The sequence below is a fragment of the Hemicordylus capensis genome, chromosome 6 (genome assembly GCF_027244095.1).
Source record: "Hemicordylus capensis ecotype Gifberg chromosome 6, rHemCap1.1.pri, whole genome shotgun sequence".
In the NCBI taxonomy this organism is placed as follows: Eukaryota; Metazoa; Chordata; class Lepidosauria; order Squamata; family Cordylidae; genus Hemicordylus; species Hemicordylus capensis.
In genome coordinates this window covers 39250385-39270341 of record NC_069662.1, presented here as the reverse complement: position 1 = coordinate 39270341, position 19957 = coordinate 39250385, and the positions used below count along the sequence as shown (strand labels likewise).

General features: G+C 47.4%; 1 protein-coding gene across 3 annotated transcripts in view; it reads right to left on the bottom strand.

Moving 5' to 3' along the window:
• Positions 1-702, bottom strand: part of SPOP (speckle type BTB/POZ protein) — a 69993-nt gene extending 69291 nt beyond the window's left edge. The window contains exons 1-2 of one of the 3 annotated variants that reach the window (XM_053260622.1): positions 569-665; positions 306-347 (exon numbers count right to left, since the gene is read on the bottom strand). The gene's annotated coding sequence lies outside the window, so the exon portion shown is untranslated. Of the gene's footprint in view, positions 1-301 lie in introns of all 3 variants that reach the window. The other 2 variants (XM_053260623.1, XM_053260621.1) reach the window with 2 other exon arrangements.
• Positions 703-19957: the final 19255 nt, after the last annotated feature.

The following is a 19957-nucleotide window of genomic DNA, read 5'->3' as shown; positions in this document are numbered from 1 at the left end:
ACATTTAGAAGGATAAAAAGCAGCAGCAGGGCCAGATAGGTTTTCCAAGCACCTGATCCCATATCCAGTTTCCTTGAGTTTTAGATACAAACCCAGGAGTTAAATGAAAATATGACGTCTATAATGCAGCAATATGTCAGGAAACACACAAGGGTTAGCAGCCTATTAAGTATTTAGTAGCCTGTCTGTCCGTGTGTGGGCAGGTTAGTTATTTCTGACACATCAAATACCTGAAGGAACAACTCAATTCCCACAGACCACCACCACTGCCCCTGCCTGATCACCTGCTGGCGACTCTTACTTGCCTGCAAGCTGCCTCTACCACTCGCCTGGTCGCCACGGATGACCTGGAATTAAGGTGGGGGGGGGGGGGGTAGGGTTGTTGTTGTTTGGGTTTTTTTGACGTGGGCGAGCGGAGCTGCCCCACAGCGCGCACCCGTCCGGTCTTCCGGGCCAACGGTCGATGGCTCGCTCCTCCCCCACAACGGCAGCGGCGCGGTTCCTGTGTCGACTCCCGGCGCTACTGTGGCGCGGCCGGGGGGGGGGTGGGCACAGAGAAGGAACTCACCGGGGCTCTTCTCGGCCGGCGATGGCTCGCTCCTCCCCTCCTCCCACCCCGGGGCAGCACGGGAAGGACACACGTTAACCGCACTGCCGTGACGCGCGAGGGGGGTGGGGGTGGGAAAGGGAAATAGAATCTGTCTGTGCTCAGAGCCCGGATGTCTCGCGAGTGCGAGACTCGAGCAGCCACGTGGGCCTCCGCTATTTATAGCCTGCGCGACGCTCTCGCCGCTGCAGACGGGGTGAGGTGGTGTTGGTAGTTTGTGTTCGGTTGGCCATCGGGGAATATTGAGACGGGAAGGGATTGAAAAAAGCTTTTTCTTAGAGGGGACAGGCTACTAGGGTCTGGATCTGGCACCTTCCTGATTGCCAGCCAGGAGTACTTCACCCAAGGAAGTAACTAGGGCGCTGTCATCTCAGGATTAGGGGCCGCTGCTTTGATTTTTCGGGGGCACTCCATCTAATAGCGCAGTGGGGAAGTAACTTGCCTAGAGAGCAGGAAGCTGTTGGTTCGAATCCCCGCTGGTGTGTTTCCCAGACTAGGGGAAACTCCTATATTGGGCAGCAGCGATATATGAAGATGCTGAAAGGCATCATCTCAAACTGCGCGGGAGGAGGCAATGGTAAACTGTATTCTACCAAGAAAACCACAGGGATCTGTGGTCGCCAGGAATCGACAGCGACTCGACCGCACAACTTTACAAAGCAGTATATTGGAGGGAGGATATAAAGCGCTACTAGAGTCTGTAAACCTAGGGTCTCCTCGCATTTCTAAGGGGAGTTTCGAGAAGTTTTTCATCAAATGGGACAAGCTGGGGACTCTTGTGGAGGGGGGGGTGGCTACAAAAGAGTTCATCAGAGGGAACGAACTAACGGCGTGCTAAAGTCTGAGCCCGGTCTTTCTGCTTTGTAGGAGCCACAGGGCGGGGGTGGGGGCGGAAGGATGGGGCTCTGGGCTTTCAGTCTTGGACCTCTGCAACTTTTTGTGACCACAGGATTCGTTTCAAAGGAAACACTTTTGAGTAAGGGTTTCTTTCGAGAGTCTATATACTTTGCTGTGTTGGCAAATCACAGAACGGATCAACCAGAATTACCTCCTGGTTAAAGTAGGCATATGTATCTCTGTCCTCCCAAAATAACTGTTTTCTCTTAGAATTAAGGATAGCATTAATTCCATCAGGAGGGCTGCCTGCAGTGTTGTAGGTTGATTTTTCTTTGGCTGGAAACTTCACCCATGCCTATTTAATTTCCTGCTGGTGGGAGTTTATGGAAAAGTTTATAATCCTTGTCTCTACACACTTTCATTACCCTCTAATTTGTGCAGGTTATGCATCCTTGGCTCACCTAATTGCTTCTATTTCCATTCTGTGGTAGGCATCTAAAGTCATGTATCCTCCTTGCAATATATCTTGATTTGAAAGTCACCATGATCCTAGCTGTTTTCTAATAACCTATTCTGCCTCTTAGAATATCAACTGCAACTTGCACTTAAGATGCAAGAAGTGTAAGTTTAGTTTGGGTCCACAATTCCTTAGACTCTTAAAAGTTAGTTCTCCTTAGCAACAGCTGACATGGCCTGTTTCCCAAATGCTTATTCAGGTTCAAGGGCTGGGGAGTACGGTATCACTAGATACCCTTTTCTTTTTAGGAGCTGACCAAGGATTGATATTTAAGTAGTATTTGCTGTTCTTCCTCCACCACTTGATGCATTGGAAGCTAACCTAGCTGTAGTCCCAACAAATTGCTTTTTCCCTTTAATATTAAATTTTATTTTCCCTTAGCCTTACCTTTTGCTCATTTGATGTTTCCCTCTGAGTTTGACGTGTCTCCTGAAATTCATCTTAAAAGAATTCTTGGGGCAAGCTAAAGTGTTAGCACATTTTTATTAGCCTACTTTCCAGGAGGTTTATAAGATCACCTGGCATTCCATGTGTCCGTGTCCGTGTCCATGTGTGTGTCCCCTATCACCTTTGCAGCACCTGGACCAATATGAACCAAATTGGGTACAGTTGTTGGGACACCTCAAGAATGTAGTTTGTGATGATGTCATCCACCCTGATTCAAGATGGTGGGTGCACAAACTTTTGAAATGCTGGTTAGATGTGCACAGAACCGGTTCAGACACCCTCTGAACTGGTTCGAAAGACCAGCCAGTTCAAAGATGGGGAGGATCTCTTAAATGATGCATTTTCCGCACCGGTGCTGCCTTTTAAAACAGTCTGGCAGGGTGGCAATGTACTTCCTTGCTGCCCCAGTGCCTCCTTGGACCGGAAGTTGCTGCTGCGCATGCACATGTCACTTGGACAGAACTGTTACCTTCAGGAATATATTCTTAAACCCTTTACTAACCACTGTCACACTGCAAATTCATTTTCCTGCTACCACACCCCAACTTCTATTCCTATTATAATTGTAATTTGCATGCATTTTAATTGTAAGCCCTTTTTGGTAGCCAGTCTGAGTGGAAAAGGTATAATACATAAGCAGTAACTTGGCAAGGAAGACAGTACTTTACACATGCTCAGAGGCATTCCCATTATTACTCTTTCCTCATCTTTACCTCAGGGTAAACTGGTTCAGGGTGGTTTACATCAAAATAAAAACAATTAAAATCAAAACTAAACAATTAAAATCATTTAAACATTAAAATCATTTAAAACCAACATTAAAAATTTAAAACCATAAATTAATCAAAAGCCTGAGTAAATAAATGTGTCTTCAGTGCCTTTTTAAAAGTTGTTAGAGATGGTGAGGCTCTTATTTCAACAGGGAGTGCATTCCAGAGTCCAGGAGCAGTAACGGAGGCGGCCTGTTCATGAGTAGCCACCAAATGAGTTGGTGGCAACACAGATGGACCTCTCCAGATGATCTTAAAAGGCAGTGTAGGCTCATGGTGAAGAAGATGTTCTCTTAAATACCCAGGACTTAAGCTGTTTAGGGCTTTATAGGTAACTAGTATGTTAAAGCCCGTTTTAAATACGGGCTCTAGTTATGGCGCTCCTGGCCGCCCGCCGCCATTCCCCTCTTCGCCGCCCGTCCGGCCTCCCTCCCTCCCAGCTGCTTTTTCCCACCCATCCCCCACGTTTAAGGGCCAAATTGGCCCATTCACTCACCCCTGGCCGCAGAGAGCCAAAAAAGGGGCCTGATGGGGCCAGAGCACCGCCGCTTCACCCGTACTTCCACGGCGGCGGCTGCCGCCATCGGGACCACTTGGCCCGCCGCTGCCTCACCCGCACTTTCCGTAGGGTGGTGGCCGCCACCATTGGGGCCAGTTGCCCCGCCGCGGCCACCGCCACCTCTGGCCGAGCCTCACCAGCACTCTATTCCCGTTGGTGGCGGCCGATTCTCTGGGCCCCAACATGGCCGCCCGTGTCTGGACGCCCGTTTCTTTTTGGCCCGATCTGGGCATGTGCTCCGTGCATGCCCAGAACAGGCCAAAAAGACACGGGTGCATGGGATCACGCCGTAGCCTTTTATTATATAGGATAACCAGCACCTTGGATTTTGCCCAGAAACATATCGGCAGCCAGAGCATTGCATGCTCTGGGATTCAAGATGTGCAGTGCTGCTGATGTCTGTTATGGAAGTTTCACTGCAAGGATCAATAAATGGAGTCTGTTGATCCCCCTGCATGACATGTTTTAGAATAGGAAGGGGAATTCCAGGAACTCCACCACTAAGGTGGCTTCGCCAGGATTTCCACTGTTTCTTTAGATGCTTGGAGTTCTTGAAGTCCCTGAAATTCCAAGCTGCCACAGCCCTGGCAAAGTCCTGGCCATAGCCGCCAAAGTCCTGATAGTCCTAAAATGCCTGGAATTCTTGTTCCTGGAATTCCAAGCTGACGAAGTCCTAGCAAAGCCGACGAAGTTTCGTTAAAGCCCAGTTCCTTACATTCTTGGAGTTTCTGGAATTCGTGGGACTCCTCAAATTCCTGGGATTCCTGAAATTCCTTTTCTGCTTGGAATTCCTGGAACTCCTCAAATTCTTGGAGTTCCTGAAATTCTGAGCCACTGGAGTCCCCGAAGTCCTGGTGAATGTATTTGTTAATTTGCTCCATCCTTTATTTGATTTCAGTCTGAATGGACTAGCTGTTGCCCTTGTTGCTCAATGTTTTATCTTACCCTTCTATTTGTAGTCAGAGATGCCACTTCAATTTGCTTTTCTCTTGAACACGATAAGAAATTTCTGGGATTCCAGAAATCTTTTAAATTCTTAGAGGTCCTGAAATTCCTAAAATGCTTGGATTTCCTGAAAATCCTCAGTTTCTTGGAGTTCCTGGAGCTCAAGTTCTTGGAATCCTTGGAATTCCTCAAATTACTGAAGTTTCTGAAATTCCAAGCTGCCAAAGAACTTGAATTTGAATCCCAAGAATTCAAATTTGGTGAAGGTTCCAAAGCTGGCAAAATCCATGCGAAGTCATTTCTAGGACTTCACTTGGGGCTTCACTAGGGCTTCAGCAATTTCAGGAATTCGAGTATTTCTAAGAATCTAAGGAATCTAAGTCACTTTGGGCAATTGAAGGCATGTTGGTGTGCCCTGTACACATTGCTGGATGTAGAGGAGGAGTTAGTCCCACATGTGAAGGATACAGCAAGCCACAATCATAACACCTCTGAGTCCAAAACCCAGACAACCTGGATCTGCCTCCCCTCTCCCCGGAGGGTGTCAGATGCAGGAACAATCCAGTGGTCCCCTTGCCAGTCCCTGTTCCACCCAAGAGGGAGCAGAGAAGAAACAAGGAAAGGGTGGTGGTGAGAGCAGCCCTTGTGAGGCACACCTGGGAGCATCTTCCACAGCAACACCTGCGGCGCAGACACATGTTTGCTCCTGGCAGGGAACACCACTCTCAAACCTCTTGATGAAACTCTTCACCCTGCCCCCAAACTCACACCTGTGGTCTCAGCAACTCTGCTTCACTGGATCTTACTCTCTAATAAAGTTAACAACGTTATTAATGAAATGCATCAGACAGGTACACTTCTGTATGTTGCTGTTTTATTCAGAAATGTCAATCCTTGCACCTAAACGTCATAACTTAAAAATCTGTAATTTGGTTTTCAAGTCACTAAGTTAATAAAGGATTGTGTGCAAATGAATGCAGCCATGTAGCATGGTGCCCCCCTGTTACACTGGTGCAACACAAATTGTAATGTGGTCTGGAAAACAAACTCCTAACTTAGTGTAATTAGCTACTTCAGGAGTTCCCAACCTGAGATGCTCTAGATGTAGTTGAACTTTGACTCCCCTAATCCCCAGTCACAACTAGCTGGGATGGATGGAGTGCCAGTGGTTAGAAATCGCTGAGCAACAGCAGTCTCCTATCACTGGTACTGGTAAATTCTTTGACTCAGATCGCAGTTCTGCTCACTGAGTGGCCTTAGTCTAACCACTGTCACTTATTCCTGTTATTGTTTGCAACATGTAAGGGTGCCAGCCTACTTTATTAGTTTACAATCTACCAGATTAGAGCAAATCTATTTAGAAAAATTAGAACATTGATTGATTGCATTTATATACCGCCTCATACAAATGTCTCATGGCAGTTTACAAGCAATAAAATCAGAATTAAAACCAAACATTAACAGGTAAGAACAACCCACCTCAGTTAACAAACCCATAAAAGCCAACTTACAGCCAATCGAAGGCTTGATGAAATGCATTATTTCTTATATTAGTAAAAGGCAAGCCATCAATCAATCAAATACTAAGCATATCTCTAGATGATATAAATGTTCTACGGAGCTGTACATGAGCAGAGCAGATCTGATGGAAATAAATAGATTTAAATCACCTGCCTGCATGTGGGACTGCACGGCAGGCAGGCTGGTGGCTGCAGCAGTGTCCCTCTCCCATACCCCTTAACCCAGAAATTTTTTCTTAGTTTTGACTTCAGCTTGCCACAGCCCACACAGGAGTGTCACTCCAGGGCTTTCTCCTGCTCTGCCCAGTGCCTTTTCCTGGGTGAGGTTCGTGTTGGCACACCCTGTCTTGTTCCGCCCAGGTACCCTTTGAACACATTGCTCCTTGTATAGGGGGGTGTCCGCCTGAGGACTTTCCTCTTCTTGGGCACCTCCTGTGTTCCCAGGTGTGCCACCAATGAAGGTGTGGATTGCGAGCATGAAGAGATAGAAAGTGGTGGTTGGGGAGCCCCCATTCCTGTAGAGAGCCTTTTCTCTGTGAGGACCACCATGGGGGAGGTCTGCAGACACCCCTTGGAAAGAGGAGTGTGCTCTGACCTCTTGGGGTGGGGAAGGCCATAGGCGGGGGTTAGTTAGTTAGTTATTTGATTCGGGTTGAAAGGACATAAGGCCCTGGCTGCTTGGATGTCTGCATAGGCTAGAATGGCTTGTGCAGCCTTGCTTGCTGCATTGGGCCAACTGGCACAGAGGGCATGTAGCAGGTGCCTGTCTACGAAAAGACCAAAAACAAACCCATCACCACATAACAGCCTAAAAACTTAAGTTTTAAAAGTATGCATAGAACATTAAAAACTATCTAATTTATAAATAGTGGAAGTCAATCAATCAATCAAATCAATCAAGTATATAATACCTCCAAATGCCACGGAATGAAAAAGTAGTATAAAGATAAACATTTAATAAACACTCTCTTTTAACACATTATTGTGGACAAAGTATATAAAAAAGGTAAAAACATGTAACAGTGGGAAACACATGTAGAGCAACAAATTTGTAAAATGAGAATTAACAATCAGCCTAGCTGTTGAGATCCCCAAAATGAATATGCAAAGAATATTACAACTTTCAGGTCAGTCCTCCATAGGTCAACCTTCTAAGTATCTGGAAGTCCAATATGAATTGAATCCAGTTCTCCTTAAATCAGATGAAAATGTGAATTCCATATCTTAAGTGGCATTGGCATCAATTGCAGGTCACATATAGGGAATGCCCTTCCTTTTCTAATATAGCCAAACACATTTTGGCCTGTAATGGGCCTTCCTCAGCGGCATTATCCTATATAATAAAAGGCTTGAGTGTGATCCCGTGCGCCCGTGTCTTTTTCGGCAGTTCTGAGCATGCGCAGAGCGCCCAGACATGGGCGGCCATATTGGCTAAGTTTAAGGGCCAAATCGGCCCATGTATTGGCCCCCGTGGCGCCACCCGCCCTCCCAGCTGCTTTGTGATCCAAGCCCCCCCCCCCATTAAGGGCCAAATCAGCCCAGGCACTTGCCCCCGCGGCTTCCGCCACCGACCGACCGCCCGCCTTCCCAGCGCCAGTTCGGAAAGAGACTTTAAAGAGAGAGGAGCTCTACATGCGAGCTCCTCTCTCCTTCTGTAAATAGATATTCCGATCAAGCGAAGGACGTGGTCCGGGGTAAGGAGGTATCGGCAGCTGGGAGGGCGGGTGGGCGGCGGCGGAAGCCGCGGGGGCAAGTGCCTGGGCCGAATTGGCCCTTAATCGGGGTGGGGGGTGGGGTTTGGATCACAAAGCAGCTGGGAGGGCAGGCAGCCGGTTGGCAGAGGGAGGGGGAATGGCGGCGGGGGGCCAGGAGCGCCGTTACTAGCGCCCGTTATTCAATGGGCCGAAATTCACTTGTCTATTATATTAATTCTCCTGGGTGTGCCTTGGAATGTGTGTCCCAGAGCCCAGCTGATTGGCTGAGCAGCGGACGTGCCTGATTGGCTGAGGCGCACCCAGGAGGATTGGTTGCCGCAGCGGCGGCCCGGCCGTGGAGGCCAAAGGTGGCGGGCCCGGCCACGGAGGCAAGGCCCAGGAGGGGGGAAAGAAGGGGGGCAGAAGTGGCAGTGGGGAGGAGAGGTGGCTGGGCCCGGAAGTAGAGACCGGGGCAGAAGGGTGGGGGGAAAGGTAACCACCGGCCCCAAAGAGTGCACAGATGCTCTGTGTGCGGGGTCGGCTAGTTATGAAGGAATTCTTGTAGTTCCCCAATTAAGTAGCTATGCTCTCATGTGGAGCCAGGTGCTTGATTTTCAAATTAGTAAAATTTCAGACTTTCTCTATAGAAGATAATACATAATCTAAATAAGTAAATATATATGAAAAGTTCATCTACCAATGTCACCCCACAGTACAAACAAGTATTAAACATGCATATTTGTAACATAAACTTTTGACACAACTTCATTTAGAACTGCCCACTCTTCCTCTCTCCACAAGCTCATAACATAATACACAAAGTGCAAAAAATATATATAACAAGCCGACCCCGCACAGAGCATCTGTGCGCTCTTTGGGGCCGGCTACCTCCCCCCCCACACTGTTGCCGTTGCCGCTTCTTGCTGGCCTCTGCGGCTGGCCTCCTCTCCCCCACCCTCTTGCCCAGGCTGCCGGCCAAGGCCCGCGGCTCCAGCCGGGCCCACCGCGGCTCCGGCCGGGCCCACCACCACCCGAGGCCCGCTGCTCTGGCCGGGCCCACCGCCGCCCGAGGCCCGCGGCTCTGCCCGGGCCCGCCGCCGCCGCCTCAGCTCCGCGGCCACCATGGCCGCTCACAGCCCGGGCCGCTGGTTCTCCTGGGTGCGCCTTACCCAATCAGGTGCCCCCGCAGCCCAGCCAATCAGCTGGGGTGCCGGGACACACGTTCGAAAGGCACACCCAGGAGAATTATATATATAGATACACATAATATTAAGAGCAGACGTGCACCCATCTATCATATTGTATTTATACTTTTTTTAAAATAAAAAGATACATCAACATGCTAGCTGTTCCATACTTATATAGATACATCAAATACCCCCGTAACAACTCTAAAAATACAGTCATCATGAACTAACTTACTATAGATTGCCATTCGCTTGTATCCTCTAATTTCAAAAGAGTGGTCCCACCCTACTAGGACAATATTTGGGAACCACCTAGAACTTCTGTTGTGACGTAGAGGTCTTTATCCAATTACATTTCTTCCTTAGGACCTAGTTCTGGTACCACTTAGTTCCCTCCTAAAAGGCTTCAACCAGGGCACTTAGAAGCTCACGCTTGCACGGTGTTCTCAGAGACAAAAGTACATAGCCCTTCTGTCTTTCTCCCTCTGCTCCTAGAAGACCCACATTTCTTCTGCCCTCCTGAACTCCTCGTTCTGGTCTATTTAATGGAGGAAGTTGCAGGTGGCCTGGCATATAGCCGCACCCTGGGATAAAAGGTCCTTGGCCAGCTGCAGATGGTCAGCAACCCTCCTCCTGCTGCGCAGCTGTACAGCCCACTCCATGCTGGTGAGGGGTCTTGGTGTGGGCTCCTCCTCCTGCAAATCCCTTTCTGCAGGGGCGCCTTCCCCAGGCAGGGATTGTTCTGACTCCTCAAGGTGGGGAGGACCTGTATTGGAGAAATGGCAAAAGGCATTTAAGGTTGCAATGCTGGTGGCTAAAAGGGAAAGGGACCAGTGTTCTCTCTAATTTTTTTTCACCTCTGTGTAGACAGAGTTTTGTTCTGGGCAGCATTATCAAGGCAGTGTGCGCGCACATGCATTCAAAGCGGGGCTTTCCTGAGTAGGATCTAAAATTAGCTGAGTGGACATCAAAAAATGTGTGAACGTGCGCACACTTCTTTTTTTGCTCACTGCTGTACATCTGAAGCCTTCCTTGCTTCCCTTCCTTTTCCATCTAGCGCAGCCTTTATAGCCCCATCACTCGGACCTCTGCTGTAGTTTTGGGCACGTGCACTCACCTGGTCTCTAATCAAGCAGGTTGTGGCGCTCCTCTGCATTGTCCCCAAAACAGCACTTTCTTCCTCCTCCACAAGGTCGTCCCTTAAGCCCTACACAGTTCTATCAGTGATGGGCCTCACAAATGCAGATGTCCAGCATCTGGTGGCTGAACAGTTCAGCCGAGTGCTGTGCATTTATTAGCAAAGCCAGCCAAACGGCAGCCTGTGTTTTGCCCCGCTCAGCGGCCCGGCCAGTGATGCCCGTGCATGTGACATCACATGCATGGGGATGTGGCTCGGGCTCCAGAGAGCCCCAAGTGAGCTCTCCCCCTCTGGTTTCAGGCAGAGTTTGCAGCAAGTGTTGCCTGGAAATGAGATGGGGAGGACAGGGGTGGACCTTCTGGCAACTGGGCCACACCCCCATTGTGTGTGACGTCATGTGCAACGGGGGCTCCAGCAGCCCTTTTCATTGGCGGTCCGGGTTCTTTGAACCTGGGACATGTCTGATGGAATTGCTGAGGTCCCGTCCAGAGGTCAGCAGTTGCAACCCCTCCATGAACGAGCTCTGGCTCTCCTCTTCGTAGGGATACAATGGAGTGAGGAGCTGTGAGGACTCTGTGTCGCATAGTCCTCGTTGTCTGTGTGGACAGAGTAGAAGCCAGAATTCAGGAGCTGTCCCCTGCCACCCACTACCCGCAGCAGGACTGTCTGTCCCAAATCCTTCCTCTCCCTTGCGGTTGCAGTGGCATGGGTGTTACCAGCTTGCCCCAGGGCAAGAGCATGATGTTGTGATGGGCCCACCACCCCAGGGCAGCTTGTGTTTTCTACTGCCCTGGCCAAATAGGTGGGGAAGGGTCCTTGAGGAGGCAAAGCTGCAGCCAATGTTGTTGCACCCAGGCAAGTAGAGGATGTGGGGGCAGCAGGGATTGTTGTGGGGGCAGGTACCTGCATGTGGGCCCTGCTGGTCCCTTGCATGGTGGAGGGTGCTGCCATCTGGCTTGCCCTGGGTCACTTCTCCAAAATGGGGTGCCCACTCCCTGCGGTAGGGCCTGGAGTTATGTCCCTCCTCTCCAGCAGCGAGCCCAGCTGCTCATAGTGTGGCATGGCCCTAGGCGTGGCTCCAGAGGTCCCGTTGCGTGTCACCACCTCTTTGAATTTCTTCTGGAGGAGCTGGAGCCGCTCCCTGCACTGTGCCAATGGGTGCTGGTAGCCCCTCTTCTGCATCTCCCTGGAGATCAGGCTAAAGGTGGCCTCATGGCGGAACTGGTTCGGCAGTAGGTACTGCACCTGTTCTGATGTCCATGACTTCACCAAGGTCTCTGCAGCAGTCCAGGGCTTTGCTCGAAACATCTCCGACTCCTCTCTGGTCTCTGTGGTGGTGCCTGTGGCCGAACTGGATTGAGAGGCACTGGTTGGGTGGTGAGGCTCTGTTGTTTTAGGCTTTTGCAGCAGAACAATGGCTTCTGGACAAGGCCACAGGTGACCACTCTGTTCTCTTCATGTGAAGGACAGAAGAGGGTGGGTTGTAGTGACAGCTGCACCAGTGGGGAATGTGAGGGTGTATATTTTCCCACAGGAAGGACGTTATCTCCAAGGACACCCACCCAATACAGAGGGCGCTGACAGACTCACAGACCTCAGATTCCACTTCATCTGGTCATGTCTAGGCAAGTAGCAATAGCAATAGCACTTACATTTATATACCGCTCTATAGCCGAAGCTCTCTAAGCGGTTTACAATGATTTAGCATATTGCCCCCAACATTCTGGGTACTCATTTTACCGACCTCGGAAGGATGGAAGGCTGAGTCAACCTTGAGCCCCTGGTCAGGATCGAACTTGTAACCTTCTGGTTACAGGGCGGCAGTTTTACCACTGCGCCACCAGGGGCTCTAGACGAATAATGGCAGGGCAGCACCTGTCAATGTTCAGACGCCTCCCGCAATGCAACTAGACTGCACACTGTGTCCCGCAACAGCTAGTCAGGGACAGTGCGAATACCTTTTGGTGGGAACGTATTTGAGACAGCAGTGGACACAAGCAAAGTAGATGACACCTTTGGACAACCTTCTCCCTGCCCCACACTAGAAAGGAACACACAAAAGGGTAAAGATTTACTGAAAAAACATGGGGGGCTGTGTGCTGCCAGGGGCAGCAGCCCTTTGCTCACAAGGCTTGTATCTATGTGCTTTTTTGATACAGTTGTGATGGTGGGGAGTGGGAAGGGTTTCTTCCCACAGGACCAGTGCGTCCAGCATGGACCTAACACTGGAGACTTCAAGCAGTGTTCTCCTGGTGATGCTGCTGGCCCTTTAATTACAAAAGCAGCAAGGCCTGGCCTGCCTCTTGGCAGGCAGAGGAAGTAGGAAGTGTGCAGGGAGGGGCGTGGCATTCGGTCAGGGAACACACCATAGAGTGCTGGGTAAGCCCTAGAGCATATCTGCTGTTGGTGCTGCTGCAAGCTGGCCTCTTGCTGGTTGTGTAACTTGTAACAACAGTTATAGTGGTAGATGCATGCAGACAACATGACAGCCCAGCCCTCTTGTAACAAAGGTTTAGAGCAGCGAAACTGAGGAGTGATCCCAGGTCCAGATTCCAGTTTGGGAAGTAAACTGAACTCCGTGGTTTGGCTGTGAGGTCACGGTTGCTCGCGTTCAGACATCGCACGAAACTGTAGTTACAGGTTTACCGGCCACCGATAACTCCGGCTTTGTGTAATGCCTGAATGCAGCCTTAAAGTTCAGTTCCAAATTCAGGTTGCCACCTCTTTTCTGACAGGGTTCCAGGATATTTCAGCATTGCTTGAAAAACGGAAAACCAAGCAGGCTTGGGTGGGAGTGGGGGCATGCAGATGCAGTGATGGGGAAAACTTCACTTGCTGGGTTTCTGCCTGGTACGTCGCTATGACTAAAGGCATAAGAGTCTGACATGCAGTTGCAGTGAAAGGGAAACTTCTCCTGCTGAATTTCTGCCTGGTATGAATGTAGCTAATAAAGGCATAAGATGATGAGGAATAACAAAGGGATGAGGGATCACAAATTAAAGCTGAATCCAAGCAAGACAGAGGTGCGCATTGTGGGGGCTCAGAATCTGAGGGGTGAGTTAGATCTTCCTGTGCTGGATGGGGTTACACTCCACCAGAAGGAGCAGGTGTACAGCTTGGGAGTACTCCTGGACCCAGGCCTCACCCTGGTATGTCAGGTGGAGGCCATGGCCAGGAGTGCTTTCTATCAGTTCTGGATGATTTGACAACTGCACCAATTCCTTGAAGAGGATGACCTCAAAACAGTGGTGCATCAGCTGGTAACCTCCCAGCTTGACTATTGCAATGTACATGGAGCTGCCTTTGTATGTAGTTCGGAAACTTCAGTTAGTTCAAAATGCCGCAGCCAGATTGGTCTCTGGGGCAACCCAGAGAGACCATATTATGCCTGTCTTGAAACAGTTACACTGGCTGCCGATATGTTTCCGGGCAAAATACAAAGTGCTGGTTATTACCTTTAAAGCCCTGAATGGCTTAGGTCCGAGTTATCTTAGAGAATGCCTTCTTCTGCATGATCTCCACCCCACATTAAGGTCATCTGAGGAGGTCTGTCTCCAGTTACCACCGGTTCGTCTGGTGGTAACTCAGAAGCAGGCCTTCTTTGTAGCTGTTCCTGGGCTATGGAATGCACTCCCAGCAGAAATCCGTAATTTGAGTTCATTACTGTCTTTCAGGAGAGCCCTTAAAAACTATTTGTTTGGCTTGGCCTTCCAGGGTTTTTAAATTCTGTAAGCTGTTTTAAATGGTTGCCCTGGTTCCCCAGGGTTTTTCTTTTTCTTTTTTCTTTTTTAGCTGTTTGAATGTTTAATTGGTTTTATTCTGTTTTTATAATTTTGATTTTAATTGTTTTTATCCTGTCGTAAACCGCCCTGAGCCATTTGGAAGGGCGATATATAAATGAATCAATCAATCAGTCAAATAAATATAAATAAGTAAGTAAGAGTAGTGTGGGTGGAATGGCACTACTAAATATATATCCTAAATATATTTAAACACACACACGCCTTACTGAAATCAATGGCATTTATATGCCATTTATTTGTTCATCACCCTTTTTCCAAGGAGCTCAGGGTGTTGGAAACAGGGATATCTCATTATCCTCCCAACAGTCTTGTGAGTTAGCTGAGTCTGCGAGAGACGGGATTGCTTCACAGTAGCATATGACTTCATGAAAAATGTACAAGTTTTACAAATGATCAGCCTTATTCAGTCTCTTCCCTGCACCCTCAACATCACTCAGGCTGACTTAGCCATGGTCTAAAGTGCACTGTAACCTCAGGCAAGTCTCCTTGGCCTAACTTATTTTGCAAGGTTTTTTTCACTGGGGTAGTTCCATGTACGATATTCTGCTGCCTGACTTGAAATCAAATTGAGAGAGAGTGAGTCCAGATCTTGCACTTGGCATTCTTTTCCTTTCTGAACAGACCTTTGGTAAAGTAATTATGCTTTTTTTCAGGAAGAAAGTACACTTGTAAGTTATTCAAAATTACCTGAGAAAGAATTTGAATAACTCACTGAGATTTCTGCTTCTGAACGTGGAGGTTCCACATAGCCATCGTACCAACAGAACCTTTTGCTTTAGTTACAACAACAACAACAACAACAACAAATTAATGGCTGGAAGGGAAGTGGTATAGTGGTATATAGTGGAAGAGGTATATAGCATATAGTAATATAGTGGTATATTATTTTAAAGCAGTGTTGAGGTCTTTTTTGCATTGTCACAAATTATAAGAGTCATGTCGGCCAAGACTTTTGTTTAGTTTAGTTTAAGGGCAGGGGGGAGATAAGTGATATAGTTAGAGGGCAAAAGGGTAGTGCCAAAAGAGGCCCAATGATGCTCTGTTGCCCAAGGCCATACAAAAACATGGAGCCAGCCCTGGTCTATTCAGAAGAATAAATTCCCCAAACAAACTGATAAAAATAAGACTGTTGGTGTTACTATGATATTTGGCTGCAAAAGCAATGCATTCTGGAGAAATCAGTCATAGCCATGGTAATCAGGGAGTGCTTAAGGGTGGCCATTTGGCTTTCTAAGCCTCCATGACAGGGAAGAAGGGGAATGACTAGAAAACAAATGGAAAGACAAGTAGAAAATGAACATCCATGTAGGAACAGGGGCCCAGTGTGAACTAGAGAAAGACCTCAGCAATGTAGGGTCCAGTTGCTCCAAAATGACTGCCTCTGAGGGCAAGGCTCCTAGAAAGTCCCAGACCAGTAGCTTCAAGGAGACTGGCTTTGGTTGCCTTTGTCTCTGCAGTAAAGATGGGAGCTAAGTCAATGATGTGTGTTGCGGGGGGGGGGGGATTGCAAAGAAGGATGGGATGTGAGCAATCCAGAGCTTAATCCTAGATATTGTGACAACAGTGTCTCTGGGATTCTGCCTGGAAGGTAGGGAGATCTTCACTCCCAGGTCCTGGAATGCTCCTCTCCAGCAGTAGCAGCTATATCAGTGGCATCTATTGGGGAAAGTGATGCAGGTGTTTTGAATGGCTGATGTCTCCCACCCAGATCTAAATATCTTAAGATATTTTGGCAGAGGGTGACAGTGGTTCAGTTTCCAAGCAGCTGTCTGCCAGGGCTGCTGTTAGGAACTACAATTCACAGGGAGCAATAGCACTGCAAGTACAACTCAAGTACACATACATGTACACCAACATTACAAGTGGTGGTGGTGGGAAATCTCAGATGTAGAGGAGCTTTCTCCTAAATGCTTGCAGCAAAAGCCTGTAAATACCGAGGCAATTCCAAATAGAGCCGAGGAGAGATGGCCCATCACTAATTCATACAAGCTTTCTGCACTGGAGACAAGAGAGAGCATTCAAGGACACTGTACCACAATGTAATTGCATGTCTTATCCCTTTGTGATTGTCATGTGGCTACGTGTGCCCACATTTGGGCTGCTGGCATTTTCTTCTTGCAGCACTGTGAAAGTTGTTTGGATCAAGGTTCTCTGGATCAAGGTGTGTAAAGCACTTTGTAGATACTAAATACATTATCAGTTATAACAACATAGGTGATTTGAGCTGGGCAGATCTGAATTCAAACCCTGCCTTAGCAATCGACTTTGTACATGGCTTCAGCCATGTCACTTTCTCTTAGCCTCTGATTCTTTGTTTTAAAAATGGGAATGATAGCAAACCTCAACGTAAGGATGTGCAAGGATAAGTATGTTTATGTTCTATGCATGTTCAGTGTTCTAGTGGAGGGGTTCCCAACCTGTGGTACTCCAAGTGTTGCTGAACTACAACTCCCATCACCCCCAGCTACAATTTATTGGGAGTTCTAGTGCCACAGGTTGGGAACCCCTGTGCTAGAGAAATCATGACAGCTGTTCATGTGGAAAGGGATCAGTGTGTGAGGACTACATATTAGTGATGGGTATCAGCAGGAAATAATCAACAGTGTCATTGGCGCACACACACACACACACACACACACACACACACACACACACACGGAGTAAGTGAACAACACCAAGTGAGGAAGCCCTATTGGACTGGTGAAGACAGATCCCTCTCTGTCCATGACAAGAAATGTTACCAGAGGTTAGCACTGATGTTCCTCAGAGGCTGAAAGGACAGAAGTTAACCATGACATGTTTTCAAAAATGCAAGAGGCATCTTGTGTCTTAAAACAATTTTGGAGGCCAGTCCCCACATGGAGACAACTGTGTTTGGAACTTAACCTCACAGCACATCAATGCCATATGCATTTTGACACTGGTATCCAGGTGGGAGCACCAGGATTCCTCCATAGCCCTAGCATGAAGTTTAAATTCTTAATGATCATCTGAACAATATGAGACAGGTCTGAACTTTTTTTTTTTTAACCTCTTAGAAAAGCATTGGCATGGCTTTGGTTGTAGAACCTTTTGTCTCCCCAAGTTTCTAAACCAATGTCCTTGAAAGCAGTTGCGTGTGTGGATTCTTAACAGCATCTGCTTTTTTAATATTCACTTCCTCTTCAGTTTTTAATTATTTTGTTCCTCCGTTTTTCCCTTTCAATTTACTAAAAACCTAGAAATGCAATTAGAGGGAGGCTGGGCTGTGAGAAAGCTGCCAGCATTTCTACATCATGATTAAATATATCAGCCGTTCCTTTAGTTAAAGTATATAAAAAAACCAAAACCCCACACACAGGATTCTCGTAATTATCTCCCAGTTATCCAGGAAAGAATCGGTAACACGTACAGATAGACTTATTGAAAATGCAGCACTAATTAAAAACTCATATAAGCTCCTGACGATCAAGACAGTACAAAAACCACAGTTATTTAATTATTTCCTCTATTTGCTAATCTTTGTTTTAGCAAAACAAACAAAAACTATTCCAAACAAAACGCTGTCACTCGTTCACTGGAGGGACTTAATAGGACTTTTATCTATGCAACAGTCAAAACAGACAATGGAAGCTCAATTTTATTCACCTCTCCTTATGCCGGTGGGAAATCTTCACTACTGATTTTCTGAAGGTAATCTAAAAAGGAATGTTTTGATGTGTTCAAAAGCAGCGGTAAGCTACATTTGGAAGACTTTCATTTTACATTTTTATTTCAGTACCCTTTATTTTCTCTCCCCGACCCCAGCCCTTATTGCTGAGAGCTTAATTTCAAAAAAGAGAGGTGTGGTGTCAGCTACTCTGCATGTGCACAGAGGTACTCACTTCTTTGTTACTTCACATACTGCAGAGCTGAGTTCCTGGTAAGCAATATCACATATTAAAGGTAAAGTGTGCTGTCGAGCTGGCATCAACTCCTGGCAACCACAGAGCCCTGTGGTTGTCTTTGGTAGAATGCAGGAGGGGTTTACCATTGCCATATCCCACACACAGTATGAGATGATGCCTTTCAGCATCTTCCTATATCGCTCCTGCCCAATATAGATGTTTCCCATAGTCTGGGAAACATACCAGCGGGGATTCAAACCAGCAACCTCTGGCTTGCTAGTCAAATTTTCCTGCTGTGCCACATATTAGGCCCTGCTTTTATCTGTTTGCATGTGTACTGGATTATGTCAGGGCTAGGAGAGACATGTTACTATCTTGTGACCTATCCATCTAGATATAAAACTGTTTGGGCCTCACTTGCTCACTAACAAAAAAACTCCCAGACCAAACCACCAAAGACAAAAACATGCCATTTTTGCAGGCAGGTTGTAGACCTCACCCAGTTTAGGGGGCAGGGAGGAAAACCCCAGACATGTTTATTAAAAACACACCGTGAGAAGCTACAATCAAGAGCAGAGGATCAGTGGGAGGGAGGATTGCTTAACCTTTCCTCTTGAGTTTTTGTTCTTATTTTTAGTTCAAACCCCACTCCCGCTTCTTTTCCACTTGCCGCCTTCTCCCAATTAGCTTCCCACAGTTGCTTTCATATCACTGGGGTGCAGGACTGACTTCAATTCAGGGCCCCTCGACACTGAAGCACCTCTTGCTAGCATTCCCCATATGGGCCTAGGGGAATTGGCCATGGGCACTTGGACCCATGCCCAACTTGGCCAGTTAGAGTTAGGGTGTTAGGCCAGCCCCCGACACCCTTGCTGATGTGTTATTAGATGTCATAAAATGTTAAGGTCAAATGAGGGTATTCTAATCCTTTGTGGTGGCCTAAGAAATTATTTGGCATGCGGAATAGAATGTGTGTTAGGGCTGTGTATTCATGGTAGTCTGAAAGGCATGTCAGACCAATATGCACCCTGTCAGACACTATCAGGAAGAGTTCAGATACAACAGCAGGGAACCCCCACAACCGGAACCTCATATTATTTTATTATTATTAAGATTTTTAACAGTTTCAAGAACCCTAAGAACACATCTGTTTAGCCTGACCTTTAGTGATTATTTTAAATGTTTGTTTGTTTTTAATTGGATATTTTCTGCTACAGAAGGTAGCAGAAAATAATAGGAAGGAATTCCTACGCACTTTAGGTACAGGCCAACAAGCATGCTCTTCATAACACTGCCCAGAAACTGAAAAGACCTATAGAGAGTAGTCTAAGTGGGGGAGTTTTGCTCATAACAGGTTTTTGATTTTGCCCCATAATGGTCAAATTACTGCAGCAGCTCCCTCCTCCCCTGAGTCATCACTGATAGGCCCCAGTCTTCCAATTATTATCACCAAGAGATAGTTAACATGCAACCTAGGAAAAAACAGAAACGTGAGCAAACCAATAATTTCCCAGTTGGCCAGCCGAAACAGGATCATTCTATTCCATTTGCCTTGTCTGAGGCTTGCAGGGTGGGAGGTGTGCAGGGATGAGGCAGAACTGCCTCACTGGTAGGGCAACTCATGATGATTCATCTATCTCCGGTCATGCCCTACTTATGCACTTTGCTGAGGCATTGACTAGCCACTGTTGTGGACTGATGCTGAGCAGGTAGTGCGTGGCCTAGCATAGCAAGTCTCATAAGAAAGCCACAATGGTGCAGCTGGTAGCATGTTGAAAGCCACAATGGTGCAGCTGGTAGCATGTTGAGAGTGGGTGTAGGAAACTTTGGTTCAGATCCCACTCAGCTATAAGGTCTGCTGGGTAATCATGAGGAATGTCTTATGTCACTCTTTCGACCTAACCTACACCACAGGGTTGTTTTCAGGTAAAAATACTACTCTCCTCTAATCAGAGGGAAGGCAGGAATGAATGTATTTCTTTTAAACTTTTGTAACATCTTTCTGCCTATAGACTTATAAACTTTTGTAACATCTTTCTGCCATGAGCCCCTGGTGGCGCAGTGGTA